General features: G+C 41.1%; 1 non-coding gene across 1 annotated transcript; it reads left to right on the top strand.

Annotated features, from left to right (window-relative positions):
* Positions 1-3,178: 3,178 nt before the first annotated feature.
* LOC120093466 (small nucleolar RNA SNORA17) lies at positions 3,179-3,310 on the top strand. Its single transcript, XR_015623629.1, has one exon. It is a non-coding gene; the product is annotated as a small nucleolar RNA SNORA17 (small nucleolar RNA).
* Positions 3,311-9,962: the final 6,652 nt, after the last annotated feature.

The following is a 9,962-nucleotide window of genomic DNA, read 5'->3' as shown; positions in this document are numbered from 1 at the left end:
AGTGGGCAGAGCCTGGATGAGGGTGTGCTGCCTGCCTGGACTGCAGAGGGCAGGTCCTGGCAGCAGTAGGGAGACGTTTTGTGTCAGTGATGGCTTTGTCTGAATTGATCCTGGTTTCCATGACAGCCAATCTCAATAATTTGAGCTTTCCACAGCAGGGATTTTAAGGGTCAAACTACTCTTTAAATCACCTGGTTTTCCACCCCAGGGCAATCACCTTGCATATTGGCTGTTTGAATGTTGAGATTGCCTCTTTATGAGAGAATATTGAAAATGCTTTCCCACAGAACTATTAGCATATCAAAATCCATGCACACAAACTCCACAGGGATTCTTCTCCCAAACCACATCTGCATGGAATGGACTTCTGAAATGATTTCATTGCTGTTGAAGGTTTTGCGAAAGTCAAGGATGTGTTTTCATTTGTAAAGAGAATGAAGAAAGCATCTTCGAGAATACTGACACAAAGACCAGACTAGTGATCTGTCCATTTCTTTATCCACCCTATGGCTACTTTACAAATCATGTATGAATTGACTAGCTTCCTTTCAGCTCATTTTGGTACATAGAAACTATGGTTAATCTTTTTATTTAGTAATGTCCTATACCATCAACAGAATCATAAGTGGTTGGATGAGTCTGACAATGTTAAATACTATAGTCATTTCTAGACATCTCGTGTTAAACAGCAGAGGCAAGGCATGTAAGGCATATTTGGAAGAACTATTATTTTAGGGAGGTGGGAATGAAGCACTTCACTTAGAGGAATGTCTTACTGAACCTTTGACTGTGATTTACAAATCACAGTTGAACAAGGAAATGGAGGTTTCAGTAGCAGACTTGTGTGCTGTGGAGGTGACATGCTCATCACTCCTGCATGTGCGTGCATGTCAGGCACTATCTGGGGAATGCATTACATCTCAGACCTCAGAATCCTGGCAAGAAGGATGTCAATGGAGTCCTATTGCTAAGATTTTTCCAATCTCTCACATTTGAGTCTGTGCCCGAGTCATAAGACAAGGATTTTGTAGTACAAAGTCCTAAGGATACAAAATATTCATACAAACCGAATCAACAGCACCATGAACAGTTGTAAGTAAATGGAATGAAAAGATTTTAAAAGTAATAAAGAGGTAAGGGAGGATATTACATAATGTCATTTCTGCAAGAAGCAATTTTATCATATGTATTCATTCCCAAGCAAGTATATAAAGCAAATATTAATGAATGCAAAGAAGAGATTAATTTCCATACAATAGCAGATGACTTATTCAGACAAAAATATCAATAAAGAAGGGGAAGTATTAATGGAAGTCAGGAGACAATGGGCCTGAGAGGAAACTCCTTTCAATGATCCAGAACATACATATTTTCCACTAACCCACAGGACATGACAGGTCAATTAAATAATCCACGCAAGAAATTATAATACATTTGAATTTTGTTGAGTATCTTTTCTGACCACCAATGCAAGGAAACTAGAAATTGGTCAATAAAAATACATATTGGCTCTGTTTTGTCATCTGACTGACACACACACACACACACACACACACACACACACACACACACACACACTAAAATTGTGAGGAGTCTTAACTACAAAGGAAACAGTAATAGTTATTAAATAGTCAACCAAATGAAAATTTAATAATAATAATTCTTACAAAATGATGACAGAAAAGAGAAAATAGGTGGAAGAGCTAGAGATAATAAGGGTGTGGCCCACTATAAACAACCAACCAAGTCAACTGTGGGATTCATGCAATATGATTAAAGACCTTAGCTACAGGTAGAGGTTATGAGCTTGGATAACAGCAAGGCTGGGGTGCATGCTGCATACAAGAAAAACATCATTCAGTGGGATTGGCTACAACCTACTAATGATGTCAGATTTAAAAAAATGTCAGCATGCTGTATCCATGAGTGACCAAGTCATTTCCAGAGTAAACCATTTTCTCAGTGCTGTAGAATATAAAATAACACATGGTCTTTCAGTTAAGGTCTTATTGTTATGAAGTGACACCATGACCATGGCAACTCTTATTAAGGAACCCATTTACTTGCAGATGGCTTATAGGTCAGAGGTTTATTTTATGATCATCATGACAGAAAGTATGGAAAAATGCAGGCAAACATGATGCTGGAGGAACTGAGAGTTTTACATCTTGATCTGCAGGCTGCAGAGGGAGATTGTGTCACACTGAAAGTAGCTTGAACATATGAGACCTTAAAGCCTTCCCCCACTGTGACACACTTCCTCCAGCAAGGCCACACCTATTTCAGTAAGGTCATACTTCCTGGAAATGCCACTCTGTATGTACCAAGCATTCAAACACATGAGTGTATGGGGGTGCCATACTTATTCAAGCCACCACACACATTATGCTGGTGAGCATGCATATAGAGTGAATAAGTTGAAGCAATTAAATTTGTACATATAGTCAATACCTACCCTTGGCAACTCAGTAGTCAGTAAGTCAATATCAACATAGATGATTCAAACAACCCTACCAACCACGGTGACATAACCATAATAGTTATTGTGAATATGGGATATTTTTAAACTAAATTCTTTCCTTCTTCCTTCCTTCTCCCCTCCTTTCTTTCTCTCTTTCTTCCTTTCTTCCTCTCTTCCTCCCCCTCTCTCCCTCTCTCTTTCTTTCATTCCTTCTTTCTTCTATGTACATGAGCACGCTATCACTCTCTTTAGACACACCAGAAGTGGGAATCAGATCCCATTAGAAATGGCTGTGAGCCATCATATGGTAACTGGGAATTAAACTCAGAACCTGTTGAGGAGCAGTCTGCGCCCTTAACCATTGAGCCATTTCTCTGGCCTCTTCTTCCTTCTTTTTCTTTCTTTCTGCTGTTTGAGAAATGGTCTTATGTGCCCAAATTGCCTTCAGACTCGCTACATAGGTAAAGATGGCCTATAATTCCTCATTTTTCTGCCTCCACATCTCAAGTGGAGATTGCAGAGTTGTGTTATTACACCCTGCTTAGATTGTTTCTTGGTTTGTAAAAGTAAGTAGAAGTAAAACTCTTTTAAAAAAGAACCTGAAGTTAGGTGAGTAGGAAAGAGAAGGAGGATCAGGGAAGAGTTGAAAGAGGGTTATATTAAGACATTGTATGAAATTTTCAAAGAATTCATTAAAAATACTTAAAAAACAAATATACTACCTATAGAGGCATTGCATGTGTGGTTGCTGGGTCACATGTATGTTAGTAGTTGGATGAAAGAAGAGACACTTAGTCTATGATGAGTATTCTGACCTATGGTCATCTGAATGATTAATAGCCTAGCATTCCCTGGCAAAAAGAGAGTCTGAGATGACCACCAGTCTGGTAATAGGCAGGCCCAGATGGGCTCCCAGGGCTGGAAGCAAGCCAGAGACTAGAAGAATCCTGCCTGTGACTACAGATCCTGGGTGGGAGTGAGCCCAAGAGAGACGACCCTTGCAAGGGGTTACTCAAGTGGGTTGGGTGAGGAGTGAGCCTGAAACAAACACCAGGCCATTGCTAGCCTAAGATGACCAACAGGCTGGAATTGTGCAGGCCTGGGGATCAGACCATGGGAAATATGACCCCCACATGCTGCCATGACGTATGAGTGTGGCATAGCACTCCTGAGATCACTCCTGAGATGACCCCAGACACTCAAGGACTCCAGGCACTACTAAGAGGAGCAAGTAAGTAGTAGAGAAATGGAAAAGAAAGAGGAACAGAAGAATGTGGACACAATTCAGAGAGGCAGACTTGAGGGTAGAAAGGAAGAGCCCAATATTAGTTGCCAGTGATGGTGATGCCTCCTGGGACCATGGTCCTGACCTGTGCTGCCACCAGATGTCCCATCTGGATCCAGGGCCCTGAAGCAGGAAGGATCTGTTAGTACCAAAGGCCAAGCAGATGTCCCTGGTCTGGTCTGCCCCCCATGGGTCATGCTGAAGTCTTAGGGCTGTGCAGACCTGACCCTAACTCTTACCTGGGCATCCTGAAAGAGCTGGCCCTGGAGGCATAAGAGCAGGAGAGGTGTCCCTGCCCCTTACTGGTTCCAGCACTTGGGACAATGGGTCCTGCACCTTAACTAGGCAGCACAGTAGAGCTGACTCTGATGGCGGGACAGGAAGTGCAGGCAAGCTGGCTCTGTAGGAATGTTGCCCTTGTCTCTTGTCTACTGTGCAGTGACGTGGGTAAGGGAGAAATACCCTCCTCTCACCCCTTGCCACATACAGTAGGCAGGAGAGCTGACCCCAAGGTCATCAGAGTGGGAGAACTGGCTTTGCCCCTCATCTGCTGCAGCACTTGGGAGAACAGGTCCTTCCCCTCGCCTGGGCAGCACAGTAGAGCTGACCCTGGATGTTGCAGGTGAGCTGGACCCATGGGCATGAGTGTGTGAGAGGCAGCCCTACCTTTTGTCTGCCTTGCTATGACACGGGCAAGGGAGAAATGCCCTCTTCTACCCTTACCTTTTGCCACCTATAGCAGGCAGGAGAGTTGGCCCTAGTGTCATGAGAGTGGGAGAAATGGCTGTGTCCCTTTCCTGTTCTCACTTGGGAGAGTGGTTTATGTATTTTACCTGAGCAGCAGGGTAGATCTGACCCTGATTGTTGGAACTACAGGTGAGCTTCTCCTAGAGTGTTAAAGCCAGAGAGCTATCTGGCTGACCAGCTCAGCCACTTCTCAGGCCCAGATCCAGAGCTTTGAGTTTGCCCACCCCAACATGAACCCAATCAATGAACTGCTAGAGTTCATGAAAGGGTTAGTCCTTCCATGGGACAGGATCTCCATGAATGACACAGGGCAACAACAGGATCTCTTAGAGGAGACACCAGTGAAATTTTAGTATTGATAGAGTAGCAGAAGCCAGAGGCCTCATGTCTGACCAAGGAGTCATTGAAATAAACATTTGCAATCAAATAAGAATGAACAAAAGGGTATACTGTATTGTGACATACTACAACAAGATTTGTTGTTGCTGTAGTTGTTGTTGCTGTAGTGGGGTTGCAAATGTGGAGGGCAGATACAAAGAGAGGGGGGGTGAGTGGGATTGGGTTGTATGATGTGAAATTCACAAAGAATCAATAAACAAGAACAAAGAAAACAAACTCAAATATAACCCTAAGTTCCCTTTATTATAATGGTTAAATTCTTTATACTATATTCTCTGAGATATTTGAGTGAGATATTATTGAAAGTGATAAAAGAATGATATATCATCACTCCAAAAGCTTGGAAATAACAGATTGCAAAATGACCTTTGTCTTCAAAGTTCTCAAAGAAAATAGTGGAAAATATTTTGAATTATAAAAAAAAAATGAAAGTGTAACTTGCCAACCTCTGAAGATTGCCCACTCAGCAGTTAGAAGGAGGTTGTTAACTCTAGGTGGGCTATAAACATACAGTTTAAATTTTTTCACTGAATTTTAACATAATTACATCATTTCCTTTCCTCATTCCAAACTAAGCCACATATCCCCTCCCCCTTTTTCTTACGCAGCACACTGAGACTGTATTTTGTTACTTGTACAGATATAAAAATATAATTTTTCGGATGATCACTAATAACCACTGATAAATAATTAGGAGGCTCATCCCTGGGGGAGAATGCTTTTAACCTCTTTCACCATTCCATCGTTGCCTGTAGTTCTTTGTCTACAGTTAAGGCCTCATGAGTTTTCCCTCTTCTGTGTTAGTGCATCTATAGGTGTTGTCCTTGTTCTGGGTATGTTTAGGCAGCCATGTTGGTGAGACTACATGGGTGGCTCTTCTGACATTTTTAGGAGACACAGGTCTCACAACAAACTTCTGTTCCTCTGTGTTTCACAATCTTTCTGCACTTCTGCAATGGTTATCTTTAGAAAGATCTCTTACAAGAAACATTACATAAGGATACCCATTCCCTATTCCCAAATTCTCCACACAGAAATCAAATAAGTCAGCAGCACACAGAAGAAAGATGTTTTATGTTGCAGCAGAAGACCAGAAAACAACAGCATAGACCTGTCAAATACCCTGACTGTCCAAGATCAACTCCATTGCATAGTCAGCCACATTGACTGAATAACCAAACAACTGGGGAAAATATAAATTAGTGATGTCAGGAAATGGAGAAAAGATAGCAAATTATGTTATAAATGCAGTTAAAGAGTTAAAGGGTATTTTGAGCAGTGCTTTAACTAGAAACCTTGAACAAAACTGGCATTTAAAAACATTCTATGAAAATTCACTTTCAAAAAGCTCATTGATTCCGAGTTATTAAAGAAATTGAATTAGTTCTGCCATCATCTCCAGCCAGAGTGGTATAAGACTACATGCCATAAATCAAAAGTACATGCAAAAAAGTTCTCTGAGGACGCACATACTTATGAGGCATCAGAGTTTTTTGTGTCAGAGACAACAGAAACCACCACTGCACACAAGGAGTTCATCCCTGGCCACTCCATGAATCCAGGTACAGAAAGGCAGACAGCACATGGCAGAGGAATGCATAGCCATCTGGTGGCCAGTGTTCCTCAAGGGCACAGATGCAGTAATCGAAAACAAACCAACAGATCAAATGACAGGGCATGGCCAGATGATGGCCTGGTTATGTCTTCTGTTCAATAACTTACTGGAGGATTTAAGTAACAACCTCAATAAAAAAAGAGAAAGAAGAGAAGGCTAGACTCCAATTATAAAGTAAAGGCCATTGTCTAAGAAACAGCTCATAATTGACAAAGCTAGGAATACAGCCCTGACCCACTGGACAGGAAAGGTCTCCATGAGTTCAGCACCAAATTTTGACAGTTAAATGTGAATTATTGCTTTGGTGATTAAATTAATAATTTTATAATAATTTTGATGATTAAAGTAATGTGTTGTTTAAATAAGCAGTAAAGATAGTTGGTAAAGGAGAACGCATAAACGGCTGATTATACAACCATATTTGGCTAAGTAAAGTTTCATGTTTTTGTGTTTGGTTTTAATCTAAGGTACACTATAATAAAATTATGTCATACTGCTTTATTACTTTAATGTCTATTTACAAATAAAGGCAGAACTAGTGCCAGCATAGCTCGAGCTCTAAAGTCAGAGCCTTCTTCATAATAACAAGAAAAAACAGACATTAATGATGTCATTTTGCATGTAGGAGGAAAATGAAGTCAAGGGGCAAAGAGCAGCCCTGGAGTCCAGATAGAAAGGACACTCCAAGGAATTCTAGCTACAGGCAGTTTGTTGAAGCCAGGACTTGCCGAAGCTACAAGATACTAGAATACCACACTGGAACTGTGAGGACCCCCTGGAGGCTAAACAGAGTGAGTTTACCTCTAGATCTCCAGAAACTTCTAGGACAGCACAGTCCTTCCAAACCTCTGACCTTCAAGGTCTGGTCCTGGCAGGGAGGCAGCCTAAGAACTATGCCCTGAACCTCATTATTCAGCAAAGACTTACCCATCAATCACATGGGAATTTGAGAACCCTTCAACAAGTATTTTAAGATTGTTAAAGGAGGTGGTAGATATTTTTGTTGGCATTCTCTTGCTGAAATAAAACACTATGACCAAAAGCAGCTGAGGGGAAGGAATGGCTATTTCTGCCTCCTTTTCTAGTGTACATTCTATCATAAGAAGGCAGGGCAAGAACTCAAGCTGAAATTGAAGCAGAAGCAACTAACCATTGCCTTTCACTTTCTGACCTCCTGCTCAGCCTGCTTTTACAAACAATTAAAACCTTATTCCAGGGTGCCACTGTCCACTGTAGTCTGAACTCTCCCACATCAATTAACAGTAAAAAAAAAAGTCTTTCGTGCATGCGCATAGGCCAGTAAGATCCAGGCCAACTTTCAACAGAAGCTCCCTCTTCATAGACGATGCTAGATTGTTTCGAGTTGACAATCAAACGAATTGGGACAGTAGACAACATTCAAGAACAGATCAGTGATGTTAAGAAAAAGCTGGGGACATTTTAAAATATCTGAAGGAAAAAAACCACAAAAGGTCAAAACCAATAGAATTTGCATTCATTGTTAAGCTAGATGAGTTGGGATTCCTAGAGCATTCCAGTAGACCATTAGAACTTCTATATTAAACAACAAAGATAAAATGTGGAGGGGAAAATAAATGGCCAAATACTATCACATATGGCAAATAGAATAGTCAATGGAGAAGAAATAAAAACAGGGCCTAAAGTCATTGATATAAATGCAGGAGAATTTCCTACAATTAGTAATATATATATATCAAATTATCACGGATCTAGGCAACATGGAGTACTGGACAGACATTGAAAGCATCTACACTTTGTCAAATTTAAACTTCGGAAAATAAAAACAATTTACCTTAGAGCAACAGGAGTAGGGGCTGCAACAGAGTTCTTGTTATAAAACGAAGAGTAGAGTTACAGAAATAAAATGATAAAGGATGAGTGCTCCACACTAAGCAAAATTATTTTTCAAAGCTGACACTGGAGAGCAAAGCAAGAACAACATAATGATTGATGGGGGAGGGAGGGAGAGACAGTCTTCAGTAATGTAATCACTGTTACCACATGATCTTGTAAATCAGTGTTTTTCCCATGCTACTACAAGCAAGCCAAATCAAAATCAGTAGTTCACAAATGAAAGAGGAAAAAAAAACATGAGAGAATTCATCATTACATAACTGTTTTTCTTTTTTATTTTGTTGAAGTATTTTTTGTTTTATTTTTTTGTTTTTGTTTGTTTTTCCTAGTTTATTTTTTAATTGGATATTTTTTATTTACATTTCAAATGTTATCCACTTTCCCAGTTTCTTCTCTGCAAACCCTCTATCCCATTACCCCTTATCCCATTTCTGTGAGGGTGTTTGTTCCCTCACCCTCCCACCCACTCCTGCCTCACAGACCTAACATTACACTGGGGCATCAAGCCTTCACAGGACCAAGGACCTCCCCTCCAATTGATGCCAGATAAGTCCCCTTCAGCTCCTTTAGTTCTTCCCCTAACTCCTTCATAGGGGTCCCTGTGATCAGTCCAATGATTGGCTTTGAGCATCTGCATTTGTATTGGTCAGGATTTGGCAGAACCTCTCAGGAGACAGCAGTATCAGGCTCCCGTCAGCAAGCACTTCTTGGCATCAGCAATAGTGTCTGGGTTTGGTGGCTGCATGTGGGTTGGATCTCCTTGTGGGACTGTCTCTGGATGACTTTTCCTTCAGTATCTGCTCCACTCATTGTGTCTGTATTTCCTTTAGATAGGAGCAATTCTGGGTTAAATATTTGAGATGGGTGGATGGCCCCATCCCTCAAATGGGGGGCCATGTCTAACTTCTGAATATGGTCTCAACAGGTTCTCCCTCCACTTTGTTGGATATTTCAGCTAATGTCATCACCATTGGGTCCTGGGAGACTCATGCTTTCCTGGCATCTGGGACTTTCTGGTTGCTACCTCCATTTCCCCATCCCTCATTGTTAGACACCTATGTTCAATTTCCTGACCCTCTGTACATCTCCTCCATTTTCTCCCATACTTGATTCTGCCTGTCTTTCCCCCCACTCCTCTCTTCCTCCCAAGTCCCTGCCACCCACTACTTGATTATTTTGTTCCCCCTTCTAAGTGGGACGAAGACTCTAAGTAAGAAGACTCTTTGGTCTTCCTTCCTCTTGAGCTTCATATGTTCTGTGAGTTGTCTCATGGGTATGCCAAGCAATTTGCCTAATATCCACTTATCAGTGATACATACCATGTGTGTTCTTTTGTGACTGAGTTACCTCACTCAGGAAGATATTTTCTAGTTCCATCCATTTGCCTAAGAATTTCATGAAGTCACTGTCTTAATAGTTGAATAGTATTCCGTGGTGTAAGTATACCACGTTTTCTGTATCCATTCCTCTGCTGAGGGCCATCTGGGTTGTTTCCATTTTCTGGCTATTATAAATATAGCTGCTATGAACATAGTGGAACATGTGTCCTTATTACATGTTGGAGCATCTTTTGGGTATAT

Source organism: Rattus norvegicus, chromosome 6 (assembly GCF_021556685.1).
Source record: "Rattus norvegicus strain SHRSP/BbbUtx chromosome 6, alternate assembly SHRSP_T2T, whole genome shotgun sequence".
NCBI lineage: Eukaryota > Metazoa > Chordata > Mammalia > Rodentia > Muridae > Rattus > Rattus norvegicus.
Note: the sequence above shows the minus strand (reverse complement) of the source record. Positions and strands in the feature narration are given on the sequence as shown.